Below are 27,240 nucleotides of genomic sequence, written 5' to 3'. Positions count from 1 at the left end.
TATATTCTTCCAGAGAATAGCAACTCGCAACTCTCCTAGAATCTTTCTAGATTATCATAAATCCATCAAGAGCTTTTTGAAGGAAAACTGCTTGGTTGGAAGCCTCATTAAGAGTTGGTAGAAATCCCTATATAAAATAATACATACCATTTCAATTAGAATCCAAGTGTTAACATCTTCCAGCTGCTCTTCTATTTTATTTTATTTTTTTACTCAGAGCACTTTTATGATCAGAACTCTTTAAGGAGCTCTTTTAGTTGGATTTTAAACACTGATGATCTGTTTTCCCTAAATAGGCTTACTTCAAATGTGGATTTCTCATTGAAGGAAACCTCCCTGCTCAGCCAACTGTTCTTACCTGTCTCATCTTTTAAATCACCATTTTCTGCATTGACAAAGCACTCAAAGAGTCAGATGAGGAGTTTCAGTGGAGACAAAGAACATCAGATTGTTCTGATCTTCTGGTTCTGTAAAGAAGAAAGTGCATTTGCAAAAAGGCCTAATTCTGCCATCCTTACTAACGCTCAGTAGGACTTTACCATGCAAATAATTCCATTCTTTTCAATGGGAATGCTCACAGAGTAGGGTATAACTAACCATGACAAAGGGTGGCAGAATCAAGTCCAAAATCACCAGATTAACATTTCCTTTTCTCTTCTTCCATTCTTCCTGCTTTCCTTTTTCCCTTTCCACCTCTCTGATCAGCATAAAAAACTACCTTTGCAAGCAACATAAACTCTCCTAGTGACATAGTGCTGTGCACACCAACGCATATATTGGTGTAACTCGTGTCACTCAGTGGGGTGTAATATTCACACCCTGAGCTACATAAATTTTGCCGACATAAACTGGAGTGTAAACTTAGCCTCAGACGACTCCTTTTCCCCCTCCCATTCTTTTTTCCCGTCTTTCTTTTCACCACCCTTTTGCTCTTATATTTTCTATCTCTCAGGCCCTCTACTGTCTTTCTCTGCTCTACTTTTTCACTCTCTGTTTCATGTTAAATCTCCATTTTTAGATCTGTCTCTTACACATGGATGCCTTTGTATGAGTACACACAGGATTATAGTCCTAAAGTAGCACAACCTAGCATGGGACACTAGTATGCTTCTATTACTATAGAAAAAGGAAAAGCATTCCCCTGAGTTTGCTGTGCTGTAGAAGGCATCTGATGTGATTCAGTGGGCAGTCGTATCACAAGATGTTATCAAATGAAATTCCAGTAAAATATAGAGTCTCATTCTCCACTGTGTTACTCCAGGTTTATACAGCTGTAACTTCCCTGAAGTCAATAAAACCATTGGAGTTGCATTAACAGAAAGGTGGAGTAACACAGAGATTCAAGCCCACGGTGACTTATAAAAGCCACAGTGAAACTAGATAATCTTTTAGTCTGTTGATCCAAGATGTTGCAGGTGAAACAATTATAAATAGTGAGCAATGTCAGTTAATGCACAGCAGCTATGAAATAAGTGCTGTCTTCTAACCAGACCTTTTCTGCATGTAAATTTCCTTTTTTTTTTTTTTTTTTTTTTTTTTTTTTTTTTTTTTAAGGCTTGGTACCAATTACATTAGTAAAATCACCAGTTTCCAAGTGCTTTCTATAACAGTTTAGGGTAGCTGCTCCTGTATTCCCCCCTGTGGTCCAGCAAGGGCACCCACTCTCCGCTTCCGGCTCCCCAGCCATTACCTCTTTGGGAGGAGATACCTATCTCTCTCTCCTTTCTGACTGGGGTATTTCCAGCTGAACCGTTCCTTGACTATACTGTGATCTCCACAGCAAAAGACAGACTGCCTATGCCGGCCTGCTTCACTTCTTTCCTCCAAGATAGGACACAGCGTAATTGCCACAGTTAAGTTACAAGCCCTTTACAAGCAAGTATATTTATTCTTAAGGCGGGAGCACTGGAACCTTGGTAGAAGTGGGAGGGCCATGAGTTCCTGCTCCTCTCCATGGCCTCACTCCCTGGTCCTCCTCTGCCGCCCTGAAACCCCACCCCTTGGCCAGGTCGGAAGCCGGAACCGGGCCATGGTAAGAGCCACCCAGGGATCCCAGGCCACCCTGGTTTGCCCCTGACCCTCCACCTGCCCAGGCAGGGGACCTGAGTGCAGCCCCAGCCTATGTCCCTCCCCCTGGGGTGTGCTTTCCGGGCAGGTGGAGAGTCTGGGGCTCCCCACAATGGCCCAGGCTCCCTACGTGGCTCTTACCATGGCCCAGCTCTGGCTTTTAACCTGGTCAGGGGTGGGGTCCGAGGGGGAAGAGAAGGAGCAGAGGCAGGGCCACGGAGTGGCCAGACCTTGTGGCAAGGGGAGTCTAATAACAACCTCGTCCCCCACCCCCTTCAACCAGGAAGAGGCTGGCACCATTGACGGGTTGTGTTTCACAGCGGATACCCTGCTGCAAAGCACAGCCCCTACTGGCCTTCCGTGCCTGCCTGAGGAATGCAGTTTGTGGGGGCAACACTGCTCCCCAAACTATGCCCATGTTAAAAAGTGGGCAGGTATTAAAAGCCTTAATGTGAAAGCATTACAGAGAAACCATATTAAAAAAATAAAACAACCTACACACATACTAATAAGCTTACCAGAAATCACCCCAAGTCCAACAAGGGTGATTTAACCCTTCAAACCCCTCACAGGGGTTTTACCTATGATCACAAGTTCAGCATAGCTTCAGCTCAGAACCACCATCCCAGTGAGTTAGTAAATTTATCCAGTTTGGGCTTTGAAGAGGCCATGAATAGGTAATCAGCCATACAGTGAGTTTCTCTTCAAGGTGCAGCTTCAAGTGGATGTCTCTCAAAGTGAGTAATTTGCATTCCCTTCTTCCTAATATTTCTTAGGAACCCCCACTCAACTAAAAGCTCAATCTTGTCTGGTCCATTGTTTCAAAAGAGTTCTTTGAAGAACATAAGTGTTTACAGTAGTCCTGTCTCTCTCCCTTAAAAGACGTTACATACCATTCCACAATAATACATAAATACTTGCATTTTAATACAATGACCTCCTAAGATACTTTGACTTAATTCACTAAGGTTTGTCCAGGATATTGTCATATATGTCACACCTTCCACCTTTCTCATCCAGCTTTCCCTATAGAGTATCACACTCATACAGATGCTTTTTTAAATGTTCTCTCTAGATTGCAGTAAAAGGCCTATTTTGAGTTTAGGGTTTCAGAGTTTTTGGAGTGACATGACCCACCCATTAGATGTCCACTTAACAAAGAAACAAACCAAAAGCAGCTAACTCACTTGCTTAACTAACCTGGAACCTAATTATTTCTCTCTCTCCAAAACTGGCACGTACAATAAAAGAGTTGACAAGTTCTGTGCATCCTCATTGGTTTCAGTCAGCTCCATTTGCTCTCTTTTTTCTCCTTTTCTCTTACCTTCTCTTTTCTCCCATTCTTCATCCCAATTTTCTAACTTTGTTTTTTATATACGTTTTAAAATCCCTTCTACCACTGAGCTACCTGTTTTGGTAAGAGCCCGCTGAACACATTAGGAAATAGCAACACTAGTCAGTGAATGAGAAATTCTGCTGCTTCCAGGGATACTCATTTAGGGCCCAGTTCCACTGCCTTTATGGCCATTATGTAGTATATATCTCTGTGAGTGATACCATTGTTTTCAGTAGGGCTGTTTGCAGAGGAAGGTACAATTTAATTTGAGGACTTGTGGCACCTTAGAGACTAACAAATTTATTTGAGCATAAGCTTTCATGAGCTATAGTCTCTAAGGTGCCACAAGTCCTCCCTTTCTTTTTGCGGATACAGACTAACATGGCTGCTACTCTGAAACCAATTTAATTTGAGTAAGGGTGGCATATTTGGCTATCCTATCTTCAATTTCAGAGTCAAAGAGTGTCTTGTTTTGTGAGCGTTTTTATTACAAAACTCTGTTTTCCCAGGATTTATAATTTAGCTCTCGAAACTAGGTTTGATGAGAAACTTGGTGTTCATGCTCTAGTCTTGAAGGGGGCACTCCCCAATCCCATTGAGCAGCTGAGCAAAACTTTTTTTTTAAAGAACCCCACTCCCCCCCCATGTGAAATGTCTGGGGGAGTCAGAGATGGTTAACTAATTTCCCATTGTCTGTTGATCTCCTTGGGTCCCCACAACCAGATGTCAACTGCCATCTCCTATGTTTGATTCAGAGCTCTCAGCTCTGGCATAGGCTGTTAGCAGGAGTCTTTAGTGCAGTTTACTCCTGCATTTGATGAAGATGGCACATGATCATGCAGGTTGGAGTATGTGGCCTTTGCCATAACGCTCTGTAACTCTGCTTATAGCATTTTTCCTGGACTTTTGAAAACTGAACACCCCTTTAAGAAAATGAAACCAATTGCACCCCTGTTTTTGTCCTTCCATGTAATGCTTAAGGCATATTATGAAGCTGCTTGTCCTTTCTTAAATGTTTTGATGGACAATGAAATAATATACAGTGCTGACATTTAAAGTACTATCATTGACATCTGATTTTAGCACTAGAGCTGGGTGACATTTTTCACATAAAGCTTTTTTTTTTTTTGTGGTGAAAAATGCAGATTTTGCAACCCAGAAACATTTTGCAAATTTGTGTTGATTTCACCAAATTGTTTTGTTCAAAAATGACTTTAAAAATTCCAGATGTTTCATTATGATATTTTTAAACAAAATGTTGTTACATTTTTTAGGTTCAACATTATTTTTTGTTTCAAAATTTCCTTTAATTTTATTTATGAAACAACAAAAAACATTTTTAAAAGGTCAAAATATAAACAAAACATTTCATTTGACCCCCACCTTTATTTTCCAACTTTTTGATTTGCCAATTTATTTAAAAAAAATATTGGTTTTGGTTTTTTGGATTGTGTGTTTGTGGTTGGTTGGTTGTTGTGGTCATATTGTTTAGTTTTTGTTTGTTTGCTTGCTTGCTTTGTTTTAGGAATTACCTGTGAACCATATGAGTTATACTCCCAGCTGTAATTAGCATCCATTGACATGATTGACAGGTTTCAGAGTAGCGGACGTGTTAGTCTGTATTCACAAAAAGAAAAGGAGTACTTGTGGCACCTTAGAGACTAACAAATTTATTAGAGCATAAGCTTTCGTGAGCTACAGCTCACTTCATCGGATGCAGTGAGCTGTAGCTCATGAAAGCTTATGCTCAAATAAATTTGTTAGTCTCTAAGGTGCCACAAGTACTCCTTTTCTTTTTGACATGATTAGGACAGTTCACACCTCAGAGCTATTGTTTCAAGGTCTCTGCAAAGTCAGGCAGAGGTTGCTGCTTCAGTTATACTTACGTCATGTTTTGAAGTATTCTCTACAGTCAGAGCAACTAGATATAGCCTTAGTTTTTAAATACTCTGCAGAACAGTTGAAAGGTCTGTCCATGACTCTCTCAACTAGTTCTTCCCATACTCCTGTGGCGAAAGGACACTCCACACTTTGGGAAACACTGGTTTACCTCATGCTTATTCCCCCCAATCTAACCTGAACTCGGTTTCTTCCATCGCCTTATTTTTCATAACTGAGAAACCATTTTAAATTGTTCATGTGAAGAAACAAGTTCTCTATCTGTACTAATGCCATGACAGAATGACACACAAGTGTTTTCAATCACAAAATGGCAAGAGCTGAGAAAAGTGGTAGTCTGAGTTTTCCCACACAGATCCAAGGCAGTCCATAGAGGATAACAGCTTTAATTGAAATAAAAATGAGCTGATTTAACATAATCATTTCTGGCTCTGAAAGTCAATGTCTTACGAATAAACTATTTAAAGGCTCCTATAGGAACAATCCAACTATTGGTTTCAGAGTAGCAGCCATGTTAGTCTGTATTCGCAAAAAGAAAAGGAGTACTTGTGGCACCTTAGAGACTAACAAATTTATTAGAGCATAAGCTTTCATGAGCTATAGCTCACTTCATTTTTAATCCAACTATTGTCTCCTAAACAGTCCAAAAGTTTAAGTATTATTTTCTCCTCAATGTCAGGAGATAACCAAAAAAAAGTCTGCCCTATACAGCTAGGTGTCAGAAGAAAGCCTTGTAATTTGGTACCTCCTATATATTTGGATGTGTGTGTGCGTATATTTACACATAACTGAGTTTTTCAGTCTTTAAAGTTCACTGATTTTTAAGCAAAACAGAAGCAGTCTGCTCAGTCAGTGTGTAATGCTACCGAGTGTCCTCGGGATGATGGCATGAATGGAAATGGTACAGAAGAGCAATTTCTCTTAATATTGCACAATTTTGATTATGGTACAATATTACAGTATGTTCTGTTCCTCTGGATATTTGTGTTTGAAAGCTGAAGCAACAACAATCTATTTCTGTACGAGTTCACAGTTACTACTAGCAGCATGCAGTGTACTGACTTAATTCTTAGAGTGACCTCTAGTGGCTTAAAGGCCACTTCTCTTATGGCTAGATTTCATTTCTCCGGGGTTTCTATTAGTTCCATGGGAAACAATTGGTAATGCTTAGCCTTGAGGGCTGGTTTTGGAATTCTAAGATTGAAAGGAGGTGGATCAGGTTATGTTTGTTTAAAAGCATCCATTTTCCACTAATCCTAGCACAAGGATATCAATAGTAAAGCTGGGCGAACACCTCAAAAAACATTCCATGAATATTCGCTTGGATAAAAAAAAGGAATTTATGTTGGCTGTGTTCACGTTCTTTTGGCATTCGCTTTCCTTGGCTGTTGTAGCAAATTAGTTTACTGGCAGGAATGTTTGCAAAAACAGCAACTTTTGAACAAATATTAGAAATATTCATGGAAGATGAATTTTTACAAACACACACACACACACACACACACACACACCCCTCTCTGCAAATACTGTGTGTTTGTGTTTTATACTTCTTTCATCACTGTAGTACCTGACATACACTGAAGTCAGTGGCGTTACTCCAGGTTTGCACTAGTGTAAGAGAGACCAGAATTTGGCCTCTGAATATTAGACAATTGTAAAGTTGCACATTGTAACAGACCCACCCTGTTGGATCCATAAACTACTTAGTGTTTCAATTCAGAATGGCTTATAGTTAAAACTCTGAGCTGTTGCCAGTTAAACATCTTGATATCACAACTGCCTATTTTTGTGCAGCTCAACTGTGCTGGCATCCAGCAGCATTTCACTGTCTTTGTAGTGGCCTGCAGTCTCCACAAGCTTTCTTGAAATAGACATTTCTTTTGAAATAGAACAGAAATAGGACGTTCAGTGTGGACTGCTTCATTATTCAGCGACTCCCCGGGATGACTGGTAATAGCATTGGTAGATACGGGAGTTAGAGGCCCTGATTCTTAAGTCCAGTCAAGCTGTGCAGGCTTTGAGCTGCAGAGTGGAAATAAAAGTGGCTTGTTAGCATCTTAGCAGCTCACTGATTCTGGGGCTGGGCAGGTCTGCATTGGCCCAAGTTTAAATCAGAATAGCCTCTGCCTGTAACCCTGATGAGCTGTAAAGTAGCCAGGAATAGCTCAAGTACAGGGGTGCTCCAGCTGTATCCCATTCTCCCCAGACTTCACCCTCTTCACTAGAGGTCATAAGTGGTGGGTGTGCACAGCAGCTCTGCTGGCTCTATACCATTGAAGGATTTCCCCTATGCCAGTGTGATGGGCATATGAACCCCATGCTGGGAAACAGGGGGTTAAGGAGCAGCTCTGGTCACAGGAGGTTCCACCCAACCTCGTCTACTGCGTGTGCTGTCAGTGGAGATGAAGTTTAAAGGGCACAACACATCTCAGTCAGGGTGTTCAATGTGAAGGAGCAGACTTGCATTGGTACTCCTGCAGGAATCCAGCAGGAGCCCCACACAACCCTGAAGCCAACCTCAACTCAGAGCTGCAACCCCCCACAGAAGAGACAGTGGAGTAGCTGCTGTGATTGGGAAAAGGAATCTCCTGACCCCCTTCCGTGGGGGATCTTTTCTGGGCTGTAAGCCAGGCCTTCACCATGCCTCTGGAGAGGCTGGGATACAGAAGGAAGTAACCCGGGGAACAGGCTGGATGATACCCTAGCCCAGGTTGCACATCTGAACTGCCTGCCCCAGGACCCTGAGGTGGATCCCGGAACAACAGGAGGGCCTAGGTTCTTCTACCACCAAACCCCTGGACTTGCACCACTAGGCGCTACTGCCAACCACCCTGGTCTGGATAGACTAGGTGCTGCAGCCAACCCCAGACTTGACTACTAGGTAGGAGAGCTAGCCAGTGTTCTAATCAGTAGGGGACATTGTCTAAGGAGATGATTCCCCATCACAGCCAGTGTACCAGGTAGATGGTTAAGCTGACTGCACAGCTCTGTGCATGCGAAGGGTCTGTACAAAGGGTCCATAACATAACAGAAAATGTATCTCGATTGTTTTGGGGCATAAAAAGCCAACAGCTCCCTTCTCCTTCTGTCAAGATTCCTTCCCCACTCTGAACTCTAGCGTACAGATGTGGGGACCTGCATAAAAGACCCCCTAAGCTTATTCTTAACAGCTTAGGTTAAAAACTTCCTCAAGGTAAAAATTTTGCCTTGTCCTTGAACCCTATGCTGCCACCACCAAGCGTTTTAACAAAGAACAGGGAAAGAGCCCACTTGGAGACATCTTCCCCCAAAATATCCCCCCAAGCCCTACACCCCCTTTCCTGAGGAAGGCTTGATAAAAATCCTCACCAATTTGTACAGGTGAACACAGACCCAAACCCTTGGATCTTAAGAACAATGAAAAAGCAATCAGGTTCTTAAAAGAAGAATTTTAATAAAAGAAAAGATAAAAGAATCACCTCTGTAAAATCAGGATGGTAAATACCTTACAGGGTAATCAGATTCAAAACATAGAGAATCCCTCTAGGCAAAACCTTAAATTACAAAAAGACACAAAAACAGGAATATACATTCCATTCAGCACAGCGTATTTTACCAGCCATTAAACAAAAGGTAATCTAACACATTTCTAGTTAGTTATTTACTAACTTAATAGAGTTTGTGAGACTGCATTCCTGATCTGTTCCCGGCAAAAGCATCACACAGACAGCCGAACCCTTTGTTCCCTCCTCCCCCGATTTGAAAGTATCTTGTCTCCTCATTGGTAATTTTGGTCAGGTGCCAGCGAGGTTATCTTAGCTTCTTAACTCTTGACAGGTGAAAGGGTTTTGCCTCTGGCCAGGAGGGATTTTATAGCACTGTATACAGAAATGTGGTTACCCTTCCCTTTATTTTTATGACACCTTCCATCACTTTAAATGCCCTTATTCCACTTTAGAGAACAACAGAGAGCTTTGTCTGTCCAGAGTCTCAGCTTCACATCTTTACTTGCTATGGTTGTGAAGAAAACCTTCAGAACATGACCCAAATGTGACTCAGTATTTCCCTGAATCAGCAGAAAGCCTGAAGCAAAAAGATATGAACTACCCCCTTCACTGCAATGGGTGATAACGCAGGTGCCCATGGTGGTACTTTACATGTTGTTAACTACATCACTGCTCTTCAAAGCACGTAAGTTAAAGAGAGGAAGTATTTCAGGACTTGGTGGTGATGAGGGACTTTAACTACTCAGATATCTATTGGGACAGTAATACAACAGGGCACAGATTGTCCAACAAGTTCATGGAATGCATTGAAGTCAACTTTTATTACAGAAAGGTGGAAAGTGTGATTGGTGGAGAGGTTGTTTTAGATTTGATTCTGACATAGGAACTGGTTGAGAATTTGAAGGGGGAGGGCAGCTCGGGTGAAAGTGATCATGAAATGGTAGAGTTCATGATTGTAAGGAATGATAGGAGGGAAAATAGCAGAATAAAGACAATGGACTTCAAGAAGACAGATGTTAGCAAACTCAGAGATTAGTAGGTAAGATCCATGGGAAGCAAGTCTAAGGGGAAAAAAAAGAGTTCAAGAGAGTTGATAGGAAGAGACATTATTAAGGGCACAAAGCAAACTATCCCAATGCACAGGAAAGATAGTAAGTATGGTAAGAGGCCACACTGGCTTAACCAGAAGATCTTCAAAGACCTGAAGCTCAAAAAAACATACAAAAAACGGAAACAAGGTCAAATTCTGAAGGATGAATATAAAATAAACAAAAGAATGTAGGGACAAAATTAGAAAGGTCAAGGCACAAAACAAGATCAAACTACCTAGGGACATAAAGGGTAACAAAAAAACATTTTACAAATACATTAGAAGCAAGAAGACGACCAAGGACAGAGTAGGCCCATTACTCAGTGAGGAGAGAAGGACAATAACAGAAAATGCAGCAATGGCTGAATTGTTAAATGCCTTCTTTGTTTCAGTTTTCACCAAAAAGGTTAGCAGTGATTGGACGATTAACATCGTGAACATCAGTATAAGTGGGATAGGATCTGAGGCTAAAATAGGGAAAGAACAAGTTAAGAATTACTTAGATAAGTTAGATGTCTTCAGGTCAGCTGGGCCTAATGAAATACATCCTAGAATACGTAAGGAACTGGCTGAAGAGATCTCTGAGCCATTAGTAGGGCCCTATCATGTTCATGGTTGTGAAAAAACATAGATTCATAGATTCATAGATACTAAGGTCAGAAGGGACCATTCTGATCATCTAGTCCGACCTCCTGCACAGCGCAGGCCACAGAATCTCACCCACCCACTCCTATGAAAAACCTCACCCATGTCTGAGCTATTGAAGTCCTTAAATCATGGTTCAAAGACTTCAAGAACCAGAGAAGCCTCCCTCAAGTCAACCATGCCCCATGCTACAGAGGAAGGCGAAAAACCTCCAGGGCCTCTCCAATCTGCCCTGGAGGAAAATTCCTTCCCGACCCCAAATATGGCAATCAGCTAAACCCTGAGCATATGGGCAAGATTCACCAACCAGATACCCAGGAAGGAATTTTCTATAGTAACTCAGATCCCATCCATCTAATATCCCATCTCAGGGGATTTGGCCTATTTACCCTGAATATTTAAAGATCAATTATTTACCAAAATCCCATTATCCCATCATACCATCTCCTCCATAAACTTATCGAGTAGAATCTTAAAGCCAGATAGATCTTTTGCCCCCACTGCTTCCCTTGGAAGGCTATTCCAAAACTTCACTCCTCTGATGGTTAAAAACCTTCGTCTGATTTCAAGTCTAAACTTCCTGGTGGCCAGTTTATACCCATTTGTTCTTGTGTCCACATTGGTGCTGAGGTTAAATAATTCCTCTCCCTCTCCTGTATTTATCCCTCTGATATATTTATAGAGAGCAATCATATCTCCCCTCAACCTTCTTTTAGTTAGGCTAAACAAGCCAAGCTCCTTAAGTCTCCTTTCATAAGACAAGTTTTCCATTCCTCGGATCATCCTAGTAGCCCTTCTCTGTACCTGCTCCAGTTTGAATTCATCCTTTTTAAACATGGGAGACCAGAACTGCACACAGTATTCTAGGTGAGGTCTCACCAGTGCCTTGTATAACGGTACTAAAACCTCCTTATCCCTACTGGAAATGTCTCTCCTGATGCATCCCAAAACCGCATTAGCTTTTTTCACAGCCATATCACATTGGCAGCTCATAGTCATCCTATGATCAACCAATACTCCAAGGTCCTTCTCCTCTTCCGTTACTTCTAATTGATGCGTCCCCAACTTATAGCTAAAATTCTTGTTATTAATCCCTAAATGCATAACCTTACACTTCTCACTATTAAATTTCATCCTATTACTATTACTCCAGTTTACAAGGTAATCCAGATCCTCCTGTATAATATCCCGATCCTTCTCCGAATTGGCAATACCTCCCAGCTTTGTATCATCTGCAAACTTTATTAGCACACTCCCACTTTTTGTGCCAAGGTCAGTAATAAAAAGATTAAATAAGATTGGTCCCAAAACCGATCCCTGAGGAACTCCACTGGTAACCTCCCTCCAACCTGACAGTTCGCCTTTCAGTAGGACCCGTTGCAGTCTCCCCTTTAACCAATTCCTTATCCACCTTTTGATGTTCATATTGATCCCCATCTTCTCCAATTTAACTAATAATTCCCCATGTGGCACGGTATCAAACGCCTTACTGAAATCTAGGTAAATTAGATCCACTGCATTTCCTTTATCTAAAAAATCTGTTACTTTTTCAAAAAAGGAGATTAGGTTGGTTTGGCACGATCTACCTTTTGTAAAACCATGTTGTATTTTGTCCCATTTACCATTGACTTCAATGTCCTTAACTAATTTCTCCTTCAAAATTTTTTCCAGGACCTTGCATACTACAGATGTCAAACTAACTGGCATGTAGTTACCCGGATCACTTTTTTTTCCCTTTCTTAAAAATAGGAACTATATTAGCAATTCTCCAATCATTCGGTACTATTCCTGAGTTTACAGATTCATTAAAAATTCTTGCTAATGGGCTTGCAATTTCAGGTGCCAATTCCTTTAATATTCTTGGATGAAGATTATCTGGGCCCCCTGATTTAGTCCCATTTAGCTGTTTCAGTTTCGCTTCTACCTCTGATATGGTAATATCTACCTCTATATCCTCCTTCCCATTTGTCATGCTACCATTATCCCCAAGATCCTCTTTAGCCTTATTAAAGACTGAGGCAAAGTATTTGTTTAGATATTGGGCCATGCCTAGATTATCTTTAACCTCCACTCCATCCTCAGTGTTAAGCGGCCCCACTTCTTCCTTTTTAGTTTTCTTCTTATTTATATGGCTATAGAACCTTTTACTATTGGTTTTAATTCCCTTTGCAAGGTCCAACTCTACTCGACTTTTAGCCTCTCTCACTTGATCCCTACATGTTCTGACCTCAATTAGGTAGCTTTCCTTGCTGATCCCTCCCATCTTCCACTCCCTGTATGCTTTCTGCTTCTTCTTAATCACCTCTCTAAGATGCTTGCTCATCCAGCTTGGTCTACAACTCCTTCCTATGAATTTTTTCCCCTTTCTTGGGATACAGGCTTCCGATAGCTTCTGCAGTTTTGATTTAAAATAATCCCAGGCCTCCTCTACCTTTAGATCCATAAGTTCTTCAGTCCAATCCACTTCCCTAACTAATTTCCTTAATTTTTGGAAGTCAGCCCTTTTGAAATCAAAAACCCTAGTTGCAGATTTATTTTTGTTAATCCTTCCATTTAGTTTGAACTGAATTAGCTCATGATCACTTGAGCCAAGATTGTCCCCTACAACCATTTCTTCTATGAGGTCCTCGCTACTCACCAAAATTAAATCTAAAATGGCATCCCCTCTAGTCGGTTCAGCAACTACTTGATGAAGGAATCCATCAGCTATCGCATCTAGGAAAATCTGAGCCCTATTATTATTACTAGCACTGGTCCTCCAGTCTATATCTGGGAAGTTAAAGTCTCCCATGATCACGCAGTTTCCATTAGTATTTACTTTATTAAAGACATTAAAAAGGGCTGTATCCATATCCAAATTAGATCCCGGAGGTCTATAGCACACCCCAAGCACTATCGTAGGAGAGGCTTTACTAGTTTTCTTCCCCAATGTAATTTTTGCCCAGATGGACTCTGTCTTATCCATTGCATCGCTTCTTATTTCTTTACATTCTACCTTATCATTGATATACAATGCTACTCCACCCCCTTTACCTTTGTTTCTGTCTTTCCTAAAGAGCACATACCCTTCAATACCTGTAGTCCAGTCATGACTACTATTCCACCATGTTTCTGTTATCCCTATAATATCTGGTTTCACTTCCTGCACCAGTAGCTCTAGTTCCTCCATTTTGTTACCTAGACTCCTCGCATTGGTGTACAAACATCTTAATTTTTGCTGTTTGGCCTCGCTCACATTTTGTACCCTATTAGGCACAGTCATTCTACATCCAGTATAACCTATAACATGTCACAGACCGTGAAATTAGATCTCCGTCCATGAAATCTAGCTATTGGAGGGGCTGGCTGGGCAAGCTTCAGGCTCCAACTATTAGTCCAGGCGGGGCTGGGGAGGGACAGGACTTCCTCTTCCCCTGCACAGTCGCTCTCTCGGGAGAGGGAGAGATCAAACCCACCTCCAGCTACCTCCTATGGCTGCAGCAAACTCCGTGGCTGCTGCCTTCAGAGCCCAGCCTAGCACAGAAGTAAGGATAATAATCCCGTGACCCCCTCCCACCCCACAAAAGCTTTGCAACCCCCCAGGATCCCCTTTTGAGTCGGGACCCCCACTGTTAGAACACCTGAAATTTCAGGTGTAAACATCTGCCCATGAAATTGACTAATTTTAAAATCCTATGATCATGAAATTGACCAAAATGGACTGAATTTAGTAGGGCCCTAGCCATTAATGATTATCTTTGAGAATTCATGGGGGATAAAAGATATCCCAGAGCACTGGAAAAGGGCATATATAATACCTATCTGTAAAAAGGGGAATAAAGACAACCCAGGGAATTATAGACCAGTCCATCCCCAGAAAGACAATGGAGCAAATTATCAAAATCAATTTGTAAGCACCTAGAAGATAAAGTGATAAGTAACAGTCAACACAGATTTGTCAAGAATTTGTGGATGAGGGAAGAAGTAGATGTGATATATCTTGACTTTAGTAAACTTTGTAGTAAATTTTTGATACTGTCTCACATGACCTTTTTCTAAGCAACCAAGGGAAATATAGCCCAGATGAACATAGTATAAAGTGGGTCTGTTACTAGGGGTTTTGCTGAACTCAAAGCTCTTGGTAAATTTACTCTCTGCAAGGCGGTGGCAAGAAATAAATCAATAGGAACACAGCCAGTCTGACCAATAGATGGTTGTTGCAAGCAGGCAAACAAAAGTGCTTTCACTCAAACCTTCTACTTTATTTAGTTTCCAGCATGTACACACATCTGCAACAGGTTAGTAGAGAACCCCAAATGAACCCCAGATTAGTAATTACCCAAGGTCTTAAGGAGGTCTTAAGTGGATTTCTGTAGATGTCCAGTAGTCAGCCTTCTATCTGCAGCGGAACTTGAAGGTGTTCAAGTGTCCACTGAGCTCAGGTTTCTTCCTCTTTTTATACGTAATGTGTTAGTATTACATAGCTCGTTCATCAAAAAAACTGCCGGGCAGAAGTTAAGTGTGGAGTTTTTCAACCTGTTAGGCAGGGAATTTTCCATCAGTTAACCAGCTGTATTTCACATAGTAATAATTAACTATTGCCAGACTTTCCATCTTGCAAAACCGCATGCTTCGGCAAAAAGCTCAAGTCAGGAGGGCACAGGGTCATGTTTACTACTTGTGGTCACTCACTTCTCCATTCCCCTCCAGGTCTGTTAGTTGTGCTAAGGTTTCAGAAAGGCCTCCTTTTAGCTGCTTTCAGCACTAAGCATAACAATTGGTATTCCTGCTGCTGGCAATGGTCTAGGCATGTTACTGCATTTTGGGCTATCAAAAATTTCCCCATCCTACAGGTGCATAACTGGTTGGAAAACTATATTTAGAGAAGAGTTAATGATTCACAGTCAAATTGGAAGGGCATATTGAGTGAAGTCCAACAAGGGTCTGTCCTGAGACCAGTTCTATTCAGTGTCTTTATAAATTATTTGGATAATGTCATAGAGAGTACACTTATAAAGTTTGCAGATGATACCAAACTGGGAGGGGTTGCAAGCACATTGGAAGACAGGGTAAGAATTCAAAACAATCTTGACAAACTGGAGAAATGGTCTGAAATAAATAGGATGAAATTCAGTAAGGGCAAATACAAAATACTACACTTAGAAACCAATAATCAGTTGAACAAAAAAAAAATGGGAAATGACTGCCTAGGAAGGAATTCTGCAGCAAAGGATCTGGGGGGTTATAGTGGATCACAAACTAAATATTAGTCTTCAATGTAATACTGTTGCAAAAAAAAACCAAACCTTGTTCTGAGATGTATTAGCAGGAAAGTTATAACCAAGACACAAGAAGTAATTAGTTTCCTCTACTCAGCACTGATAGGGCCCCAAATGGAGTACTGTGTCCAGATCTGGGCACCAGATTTCAGGAAAGATGTGGCCAAATTCGAGAAAGTCCAGAGGAGAGCAACAAACATGATTAAAGGTCTAGAAAATCACCTATGAGGAAAGGCTGAAAAAATTGGATTTGTTTAATCTGGAGAAGAGAAGATCTGATAACAACCTTCAAGTGCGTAAAAGATTGTTATAAAGAGGATGGTGATAAATTGTTTTCCTTATCCACTGAGAACAAGACAAGTAGTAATGAGCTTAAATTGCAGCAAGGGAGATTTAGGCAACACATTAAAAAAAAAAAGTCCTGACTTTAATGGTAGCTAAGCACTGGAACAAGTTATTTAGGGAGGTTGTGGAATCTCCACCATTGGAGGTTTTTTAAGAACCACTTAGACGAACACCTGTCAGAGATGATCTAGATAATACTTTGTCCTGTCTCAGTACCGGGGTCTGGACTATATGACCAACCAAGATCCCTTTAAGTCCTACATTTCTGAGATTCTATTATTTTAAGATTTACACCAATGTTTCCTGAAGTAGGCACCCTGAAGGATTAACCAGGGCACACAGAAGGTGTATAAATTAAGATGTGTAGGCCTTTAACAACATGTGGCTGATTTGCTAGGGATAAACCTAAAAGAGCGTTTAGCTTTCTAAAGACTGAGAAACATTGCATTAGAGCAACTGGAAATGTCTGATTATCTGATCATCTGCTTTTCTAAAGTGCCTGTTGTCATAGTAAATAGAATTGCCAGTCATTGACAATGTGAGAGTGTGCTTATTATCAGTCTGAGAGAAGAATAGTCAAAGGTTATTTCCACAGGATGTTTCCCAGTTTGTATTGTCTTGTTAGCTCAGTGTGATTCCATGTCTAGAAACAATGTGGTTCCATATAGTTGACCTCAACTGAATTTGATAGTTTTCAGACTTTTTGGAAAGAAGCTATAAAATTGTCTTCCCAACACTTTGTTCGGATTCTTTCCAGCAAAGCGTCTGTTGCTGCCGATGCTGTTGCCACATTCATTGTGTCACTCTTCTCATTCTGCAAGTGTCTGGAAGCCATCTGCTCTTCACTGAGCAGATTTGGATGTCACACACAGTGCAACCCCAAATTCAAAATGTATTGACTTAATCAAGGATGTTGCAATACTAGCAATACTTTTGTCAATCTTCCCCTGTGACGGGTTGGATCACAGAAACCCCCTTGGGACTGCCAACTGATGTGCTGAAACTACCCCTGAGCCCATTTTCCCTGGCAGCTTGGGACTTCAGAAGCCTGCCTGGTTGTGCCAGACACGCTTGCTTGCTACAACCACAGCCTCAGGTCTGAACCATGTCCCTCAAAAGCTGCAGACTTAACTGAAAACAGCTTAAGAAGTGTTCCTGTCTCCAACACCCAGGTGTCCAGTTCCCAATGGGGTCCAAATCCCAAATAAATCCGTTTTACCGTTTTTAAAGCTTATACAGGGTAAATTCAGAATTGTTTGCCCATTATAACACTGATAGAGAGATGTGCATAGCTGTTTGCCCCTCTCCCCCCACCCCAGGTATTAATACATACACTGGGTTAATTAATAAGTAAAAGGTGATTTTATTAAATACAAAAAGTAGGATTTAAGTCGTTCCAAGTAATAACAGACAGAGCAAAGTGAATTACCAAACAAAATAAAATAAAAACACGCAAGTCTAAATCTAATACAGTAAGAAAGTGATTACAGATGAAATCTCACCCACAGATGTTTCAATAAGCTTCTATCACAAACTGGACACCTTCCTAGTCTGAGCACAATCCTTTCCCCTGGTACAATCCTTGTTCCAGCTCAGATGGTAGCTAGGGGATTTCTCATCATTGCAGCCCCCTTTGTTCGTTTTCACCCCCTTATGTATCTTTTGCACAAGGCAGGAATCCTTTGTCCCTCTCTGGGTTCCCACCCCTCCTTCTAAATGGAAAAGCACCAAGTTAAAGATGGATTCCGATTCAGCTGACATGATCACGTTACTGTAAAACTTCATTACCCACTTGCCAGCACACAGGTATACAGGAAGACTAACAAGTAAACATAGCCATCTACTGTCAGTTGTCCTAGTTGATGGGAGCCATAAAGATTCCAAACCACCATTAATGGCCCACACTTTGCATAATTACAATAGGTCCACAGAGTTATATTTCATATTTCTAGTTTCAGATACAAGAGTGATACATTTATACAAATAGCATGACCACACTCAGTAGATTATAAGGTTTGTAATGATACCTTACAAGAGACCTTTTGCATGAAGCATATTCTAGTTACATTATATTCATGCTCATTAGCATATTTTCATAAAATCATATAGAATGCAACGTCACATTCCCCTCCCACCATCTTCTTTACTTCTCTTTTGCAGATGGAGGACTCTCCATTAATACATTACAGCTGACAGCCCCAGCCAGCAGTTTTGGCTGATGCTGCTTAGGCATGATCTGACTCCAAAAATGCACTTCTGTTACTCAAATGATTTTCAAATTTAGAAGTATTCAGCTCTTGATGCAACTCCTTTTGCATAGCCCAAAAGACCTTATGGAAGTTGCATATGAACCCTGTAAAAATGTGTGCAGTTGACTCATAATACCAAAGAAGCTGCAAGCATGGGTGTTTTATTTAATATTCTTTCAACTAACTTCACCATACATTTAGTATAGAGCACAAAATAAACTATCTTGTGCATTTATATAATTATTTGCACTGATATTGCACCCATCCTAACCCTGACCTCTAATTTAGACTCAGACTTTAAGGTCAAAAGGACCATTGTGATCATCTCAAACCTCACCCACCCACTCCTGAAATAGACCCCTAACCTCTGGCTGAGTTACTGAAGTCCTCTAATCATGGTTTAAAGACTTCAAGGTACAGAGAATCCACCATTTATAGTACTTTAAACCTGCAAGTGACCCATAGCCCATGCTGCAGAGGAAGGCAAAAAATAACACAGGGTCTCTGTCAATCTGGCCAGGGAGAAATTCTTTCCCGACCCCAAATATGGTGATCAGTTAGACCTTGAGCATGAGGGCAAGGCCCACCAGGCAGATACCTGGGAAAAAATTCTCTATAGTAACTCAGAACCCTCCCCATCTAGTGTCCCTTCTCTAGCTGTTGGGGATTTTTGGTACTGGCAGTCACTGACAGGCCACATGCCATTGTAGAAAATTTGATCATACCACCCCCTCCATAAACTTATCAAATTCAGTCTTGAAACCAGTTAGGTTTTTTGCCCCCACAACTCCCTTTTGAAGGCTGCTCCAGAACTTTACTAATTTTACTGACATCCAGAGCATTTTCCTGGAGGCAAGAAAGCAGCATATTTGGCCAGTGTCTCACTGTGTTTTCTACATGTATACCTCTAAGCATATCACCATTAATTTGAACATACTGGATAATTGAGAGATTGACCAGTTTTATTTACAGCTGTAGTTGTATTAATGCAAACAGCCAAATAACTTGCATTCCTGATTTCCTTAGTCAAAATCTGTACAACTTATCCATGCTAGTCAACGAAATGATTTAAAATGAGTTTGTCTGAACTAAAAGAACTGTTGATTGCACTTTCCAAGGCTTCTGGTGAGGTTACAAAATTATTATAGTAACAGATAAACGTGTTCTTAAAATAAGTGCGCATAAACAGCCATCAGAAATTTGTTCAGAGGGAGCAATTTTGGATTGGACAAGGTTGTCATCCCTTTTGGACATTTCTTTTCTGGGGAGCACTCAGCATAAGCAGTGAACTTTCAGAGTGGTAGGGGAATTGGAGTCTTCCTCAACACGGCTGTTACAGCAGCATCCAACAGCAGCCGTAGGACCAACAACACTCCCAGATTGTAAAATCTAGTGGAAAAAAAAGGCTAAAAATGTATATATTAACTCAGTTAAAGGGGCAGATAAAACCTCACCACATCTTCCAGTTACTTTTCCCAACCTATGAAGATTCTCATATTACAGAAATTGAAATTCAGCCACCAAGGTATAATCCATTCCCCAGTCTCACCCAAACATGGTGTTAAACATTTGATAGTACTGGCTGGATCATATAAGGGAGAGAAATAGATTTGGGTTTCATTGGCTCACTGAAAACATCATGGCCTATTCTTCCTAACCATCCAATTTAAAGATCCCATATACACATTAAATGAGAGGGCGGACCATTTGGATCCCTGCAGAACACCTCTTGAAAGCACCTCAGGGCAGAAGAACAATTGCGCCAAAGTACCCTCTGGAATCTTCCCAAGAGATAAGAGCAAAGCCACCAAAAGACTGCACCATTTGTTTGTGTTCACATTAGCCGTTGAACTAACTCCACCTCATAATCAATGGTATTAAAGACAATTGATGAAGCTAACAATATCAGCAGGGATACATGGTCTTTATCCAGCACAATGAGGACGGCATCTACAAAAGCTTTCTCTGCAGCTCTGTGCAGTATCCAGGGTCATACTCAGATTGACAAGAATCAAGGCGATCTGAAGTAACCAGGTATACTCAGAATGTTTTCACCAATATTGACTAAAGTCAAGCAGAGAAGACTTGGCATTTTCTCCTTAAGATATTGCTGTCACCTATGGATGCAGACAGCTCAGTCCAAACCTACTTGATCTTATCTACATAATGATGTTGAATGTCCTTTACAAGAGGAAAGCCATCAAATGAAGACAGGTTAGATTAATTTGAAATAAGTCTGCTGATCCAGACTTAAAGATTCTGTTGGGGCAAAAGGGAACTTTTCTTTGCCACCCACACAGCCACCACATGGCATTTCAAGAAATCTTTATGATGCATTTGAAATAAAACAGGTCTCTCATCCCATCAGGAGAAATGTATCCCAACCTCATATACTAGGCATGACCTGGGCAGAAGCGCAATTAGCCCACCTCCTGTCCCAACCCAAACACAGATAAAAAAATCTGGCCAGCTATATGAATTGAGGTAGCAACCAGTGGACATCATGGTAATTGTGAAATCCCGCCCCAAAAGAATTGTCATCACATAGATGTTAAAGTCACTGAGTACTCTCAGCCTTGGTTCCTCCTAGAAGGAATCTCGATACCTCATGCAGTGACTTTGCAGTGCTACAGAACAGTTGCAGTATTAACACCAGTCCTGTCTTAACTTCATCCCAGGACTTTCAGACAAGATCAGCACACTGAGTGAATTCCTGGCCCCGTTGAAGTCAATAGCCATTGACTTCATTAGGGCCTGAATTTCACCCATTGTATTTAGTCTAGTTTTGGAGTGGAAGATCTACATTACAGGCTGGATACAAACAGCATGGCCAGACATCCTCACCCACTTCCTTTTGGTTCATACTGAACTGAGTATATGGCTAAAATCAGTTGCACCAAAACTTGGCCAGCATGTGTCTTGCAAATTATAGACAGTTGATACTTTATCAATCACTAACTTTGCATTGAACAGCATGAAGTGAAGGCCCAAAAACTTGTTCACTGGTATCCCAATCTTCTGATAGCTAATTAAATGTGAAACCAATGGAAATGAGACTAAATAAACTTGATTTTGGATTATGCTTTACTTTCAATCCTTTCCTTTCTTGTCTCCCCTTGCCTACTACCACAGACATCAAGGGACCCCCACCCTCACAACCAAACACCCTGCAGATCTGTACAGTTTCAGCATGAGACAATATTGTTCAGCCGTCTCAGCCACCCTTAGGTAGTCATTGAAGAGCTGCAACAGCTGACTGCCCAAATAAGGACTCCCCAGGGCCGGCTACAAAGTTCATCTATAATGTAGATTCCCTAACTCAAACAAGCCCAACTGACAGTTATTCCCCCAAATGTAATAAGTCTCACTTTCCTGCTTTGGGAGACACCACTCCAGCTTAATCCTATACCCTTGCCATTGAGCACAGATATCTGGGTCTGACCTACATATCAGTTAAGGGAGCCTAATCTTGATTTCACTCTAATTGACCAGTTTATTGGTTACTCTGGCATGTGTCTGTCTCAGTCTCCCCAGTCAGAGATGATGCTGTTTGTATAAATAATTGTTTCTGTGAGAAGAGGGTACTTGAACCTGCAACTCCCACATCCCAGCTGAGTGCTATAACTACTATGCCATAAAGTCAATCTTTCATACACTCACTATTTACTTTTTTATACAAAGTGGAACAGCACCGACAAGAAAACTCAATAGCCCAGTGGTTAGGGTATTCACCTGTAATAGGGGAGACCCAACTCCAAATCAGGCATTTGAACCAAGTCCTCCTATTTCTTTAAGCTTTAGGTCACTGTTCTAAATCAGACTGAGCAAGAATTCTAATATGAGTCACCTACAGCCCAGCAGAGTACTGTAACCTCTGAACTATTGGCTGTTCTGTGGTCCCATGTTCTCTCCCTTTGCCCTCTCCCTCCTGTCAAAAAACTTCAGCAGGACTCAGATTCATTCTGGTGCAGAAAGGCGTTTAGTTCTAGGAGCTGTTGGTGAGAGTGGCCCTGCTGTCTCAACTGTCCAGAAGGCGCACATGGAGAGAGGTGGCCTCTATGGTAGTCAGGATCCAACAATATAGAGCCTTATAGATTGCATCGAAGAGGAAAGGTTACAATGTGCTATCCAGACATACATGGAAAAACCTTTACTAATTACTGCTGCCTTGTCCAGCTGGGCATCCAAGAAGACCACATTATGAAGCTCACAGAGACAAGCAGGCATATCCCATCAAAAGAGGAAGCAGATATGGTGGCCTTTTTTTCCTGAATGTTTCCAACCAGCCCAGCAACATCACCTCTGTCTCACCCTGACTAAACTTCTGTTACCTTCCTGTCATCCAAACTCCTATCTTGACCAGGCACTGGGGGGACAAAACACGGAACCATTTGGATCCAGCTGTCATTTGCATCCTCATGACACTGCAGTTCAAACATCTCACTCTTCTAACAAGCAAATGAGAAGGCTCGAAAGTAATTTCTATCACTCTATTTTTGTATGAAAATGTTTATTCCAAACATTTCAATGAGACTTTTTCATGGACATGCTTAGATGTTATTGTGAAGGGCAGTATAGGAACCTTAAAATGGATGGATGACAAGCCATGTGCCCATTTAATGGATCTAGAAAGAGAATAATACCATCATTCAACTGTCAAGTGTGGCTCTGGGTAATAAAATGGGCAAGATAACTGATGACAAAAACCTTATGTAATCTAGTGGCAAAATTCAGTTAATAAACTTAGTCAACTCTCTAGATCAGTGAGTGTTTTCTGACCATGACTCAGGTGTTATATTATTCCACTAGATAGATTGGCATGTGTGGAACACATTAAATTTGGACCTATTCACCTGCATTTTTCAGTATTTACTACTTGTACATTTGGAAACCATTGGCAAAGTTTTAGTCACATTGGTTTCAGAAATTCCTGTGGCTTGAGTACAGCTGAATTGGAAACACTTTTTGTTCCATGTGCCAGGTATTTTGAGGAGCAAACCAATATGATGACATGTTTCAAACAAGAATCTTCAGTGAGTGGAAAACAAAAATAGAAATCTGTATTTAACCAGAAGAACTCATAACAGAGATACCGAAGCTAGACCATGTATTCCAGGTATCATGCAATGGACACAAGTTACACAAGCGTGTGAGGCCAATGATAAAATCATACAGAGCAAAGCAACACAATGATGGATGGCCTTACTGGCATCTGTGCTAATATTCAAAATAAGAGACAACATAATGAGGGTGGCTTTTTTTAAAAAAAACAAAACAAAAAACATAAATTTAATGTTTTCAAAGGTTGAAGATGAGACTATTGTTTTATTTTAAATGCATAGAACTTACCATCTGGTAAAATGTTTTAAAACACCATTATTAGAAAATAATTAGAGGTACGATTGATTCAAAACCCCCAATCCAAATACTTCAACCTTTGGGAAAATTTGAATCTAGATGTGAATTTCACAGTTCTTGTCCATCTCTATTTTTATACAAAATGTGTCCATAATGCCGTCCTGGAGAAAGTCACATCCACTCCTCAATCAAACAAGACAGATTGAACTGGCCTAGGGGAGGAATCAAAAAATAAGGAGAAAGCCTGAGTAACTCCACTCCCCTACAAACAAAAAGAAAGGGGGATTCTTTTTAAAACCAACCAAACAGCATTGTAGGCTCCAGCTTAATAGCACAACACCTCAGGACTGAGTTTGCACAGAGTAGGCAGAACTGATCAATAAAAGCAATATAAAGATTAATTGGACACTGAAGTCAGCTCTGACTGTGATTATTTTAAGTGACTATAAATTTAAATAGTTAAACACAAGATTGTCTGATGCTGAAACGAAAAGCTTTGACTGCAAAGGTACAGCTAAAGGGCAGGACGTAATGTTAATTGAGGTACTAGGACAATAAATCTCTAGAATGTTTGACTCCTAGAACAAATTCAGGGCCAGTAATATATGGGCTCCCTAGAGAGATTAAAGTTCAAAGTCACAGAGAGTTTCTTTACAAAATTGATCTTCAGTTTGATTGTAGACAAAAATAAGCCAGAATTTTTCAAGTCAGTTGACTATAAAGTCTGCCATGGTAACACTGATGATAACAGTATGTTTCACTTACTGAAAATAGTGCTTTTCATCCCTGCTTATCACAATGCTTCACAAAGGTAGGTAAGTATTATCAGTTTCCCCATGAATTCTTTGATTCACTGAACCATGACCAGTAGAACTGCTGACAATGGAGTTGATTGAATGCTACAAATTCCCAGGGGGGGAGAAGGGGTGCACAGGGAACACTCACCCTGCACCTCAAGAGCATCAGGAGTCCTTTGCTGCACTTTCTCCAATGTATACCTGTACCTTAATGAAGCAATCTGACCCACTAGATTTGTTCTCCCTATAGTATCTTGGCATAACTCCCATTGGAGATATGAATGGATAAGGGAGGAGACTAGGGGTGCAATCCTGATCCCACTGAAACCAATGGATGTTTTACTTCAAGGGGGGCCAGGACTTCACCTAAGATCACTAAAGCTTTTCATTATCTATTGTGTTTTATTGTAGTGTATTCATAAAACACCCTAATCGACACCTCTTCTGCCATGAATCCGACACTTCTTTTGACTCGTATGTTGTTTGCTTTAACATCCAAAAGGGTTTCATTTCTTAATGTGTTTAGAGCACCCACTCCACCACAGACTGCCCCACTAAGCCCTACCCTGCTCTTATAGTCTGCTTGTATGGAATGGAAGTTGTGTATGCAGTTTTTGTTCACTTTTAGTCTGTATTAACACACTTGACCTTACGTACTTTTGGTGAAATTAAATCTGTTTCAATCTCATTTTTGATTAAGCTAGAGGGTGTAACAACAAAAGATTAATGGTTTTAGCTGGAACACTGGCAGGCAAAGAGAGATTATTACTACCCTCGTGTTCCAGCCAGAATTCCATTCCTTGAAGCTAGGGTACACTCCTTAGGCCTAATGAAAGGTTGACATATAATTTATTTTCTTGGCTGAAATAATAATTGAGATGGAAACCAAAGTGTATTGTACAGCAAATCTTTTGTTCCTTGCATTTTTCTTTAGTTACAAAGACAAAACTTGTTTTATTGGGAACCTTAAGACACTCCCTAGAAATAGAAAGTGATTTTGTAATTGTTGTGCTTTTTTAGTAGGTAACTGGACATTTCCTTTCATTGTTGAACTGAGCTCAGTTACTTTAAGCCTTGTTGGGAAAGCTGTTTCCCAGAACGAGAAAATATTGTAGAGTGTGGAAGTTCAGTTCTAAGGCCCATTCTGATTGTCAACCTGTCCTGCAATGACTCAAGAGCATGGATACCAAACTCAGGGCAGACTGTTAAGAAGCAGGGCACAAACCCCAAATTGGTTGTGAATTCTATACTTAGATTTCACCAACCAATTATCTAGTGTAAACTCCTTAACATGAAGTCACAGACAGTTCCCTTGGGAACTCTAATCTATCTTACCGCTGAGGTAAACTTACCTTTCTGATAGATGGTCCCGTACATCAAAGATCACAGCAATATTCAGGTTACTCCCAGTCCCAAAGGACCAGTCACTTACCCCAGGTCAATTGCACCTTAGATCTCACACCAAAGACAACACTTGTAATCAATCCTAAAATAAACTATCTAAAGATTTATTAACTAGAAAAAGGAAGTAAGAGAGAAAATGGAAATAAGAGAGTTATCTACAAGATTAAAGCAAGTAAACATACACACAAATGAATTCTCATCTTAAGTTTAAAAAAGTAATAGAAGCTTCTATAATAAGCCAGTTCTATATGTCCAATGAGGAATCCCTTGCTTATGCCTAGGAATCTTGCCCCCTAAGAGTCCAAGCAGCAAAGAGATACAGTTCCTCCTTTTTAGGGCTTTTTATTCCTTCCCCCCCCATCTTCTGCTTCAAGTTGCAAATTCTGCTGTTGGGACAAATTAACTTGCACATTTCCTCTTCATGGGGAGGAGAGGAGCAATCAACGAAATCCTGAGTCCCCTGATCTTCCACAATGATGTTGATAGGACTCCTTTGTCAGGCAAGAGTTGCACCTACTGTTGGAAACTAGTATTTCACACTCATTAATACCTCTCCTGTCTGGTGATTTCCAGGTACAAAGCAAACACTTAAATATTACCTTATAACATGTGATACAGATATTTGCGTGCAGCAACTTACAACCATTTCATAAACTTTAAATGCTAAACACATTCTTATAATTCTAATACCTATTTTAATAGTATTAACATCCAGGTGAGCTAGATTGGTTCCAGCTTGTATTTGTCAGTGTTCAGTTGAGACCTAGGGCCTTGACATGAGCTGGCATCTAGTCTGCCAGCATCACACTGATCAGACACATTCTGGCATTGTGATGTAGAAACCATCCAGGAACTTGGGCCTCCAGTCTGACCTAATGTATCTTCTACCTCCTGACTTTCAGCAAATGTTGAGAAAACTGCTGCTGAAGCAGAAACATACTGTCCAGCAGCAAGGATCAGGTTAACAAAGTTAAGTGAAGAATAAAAAGATCCTAAGTTGCTTTCTATGCATTTTAGACTCTATTCTATGGCAGTATTTCCCCTCACATTTCTTTTTGCCTCATCTAACCTCTTGCAGCACATCAACTTTCCAGTTCCCCTTTTTTATATTCAGTAGTTGAATTTAGTGTGTATCAAAGTTAATCTTCCCCACAGTTTGTAACTCAATACTCCTTTTTGCTATTCCAGTCCCAGGCACCTCCACCTCTGCTGTTGTACCTCCGTCCTGACTTGCAGCACTTCTGCTATTTCAGTCCTCACCTCTGTTAGCAGAGACAGCCAGTTGTATCAACTTTGAGTTAGTTTTA

At 40.7% G+C, this 27,240-nt stretch overlaps 1 protein-coding gene and 1 long non-coding RNA gene across 3 annotated transcripts in view; both read left to right on the top strand.

The window, feature by feature from the left end:
- Positions 1-27,240, top strand: part of KIF6 (kinesin family member 6) — a 282,709-nt gene that overhangs the window by 236,642 nt on the left and 18,827 nt on the right. The window lies entirely within an intron of this gene.
- On the top strand, positions 455-26,021 carry LOC122459469. Its single transcript, XR_006280182.1, has 3 exons — positions 455-464; positions 15,165-15,170; positions 25,806-26,021. It is a non-coding gene; the product is annotated as an uncharacterized LOC122459469 (long non-coding RNA).

This window comes from Dermochelys coriacea, chromosome 3 (assembly GCF_009764565.3).
Source record: "Dermochelys coriacea isolate rDerCor1 chromosome 3, rDerCor1.pri.v4, whole genome shotgun sequence".
NCBI classification, from domain to species: Eukaryota; Metazoa; Chordata; order Testudines; family Dermochelyidae; genus Dermochelys; species Dermochelys coriacea.
This window is presented reverse-complemented; position numbering and strand designations above follow the sequence as displayed.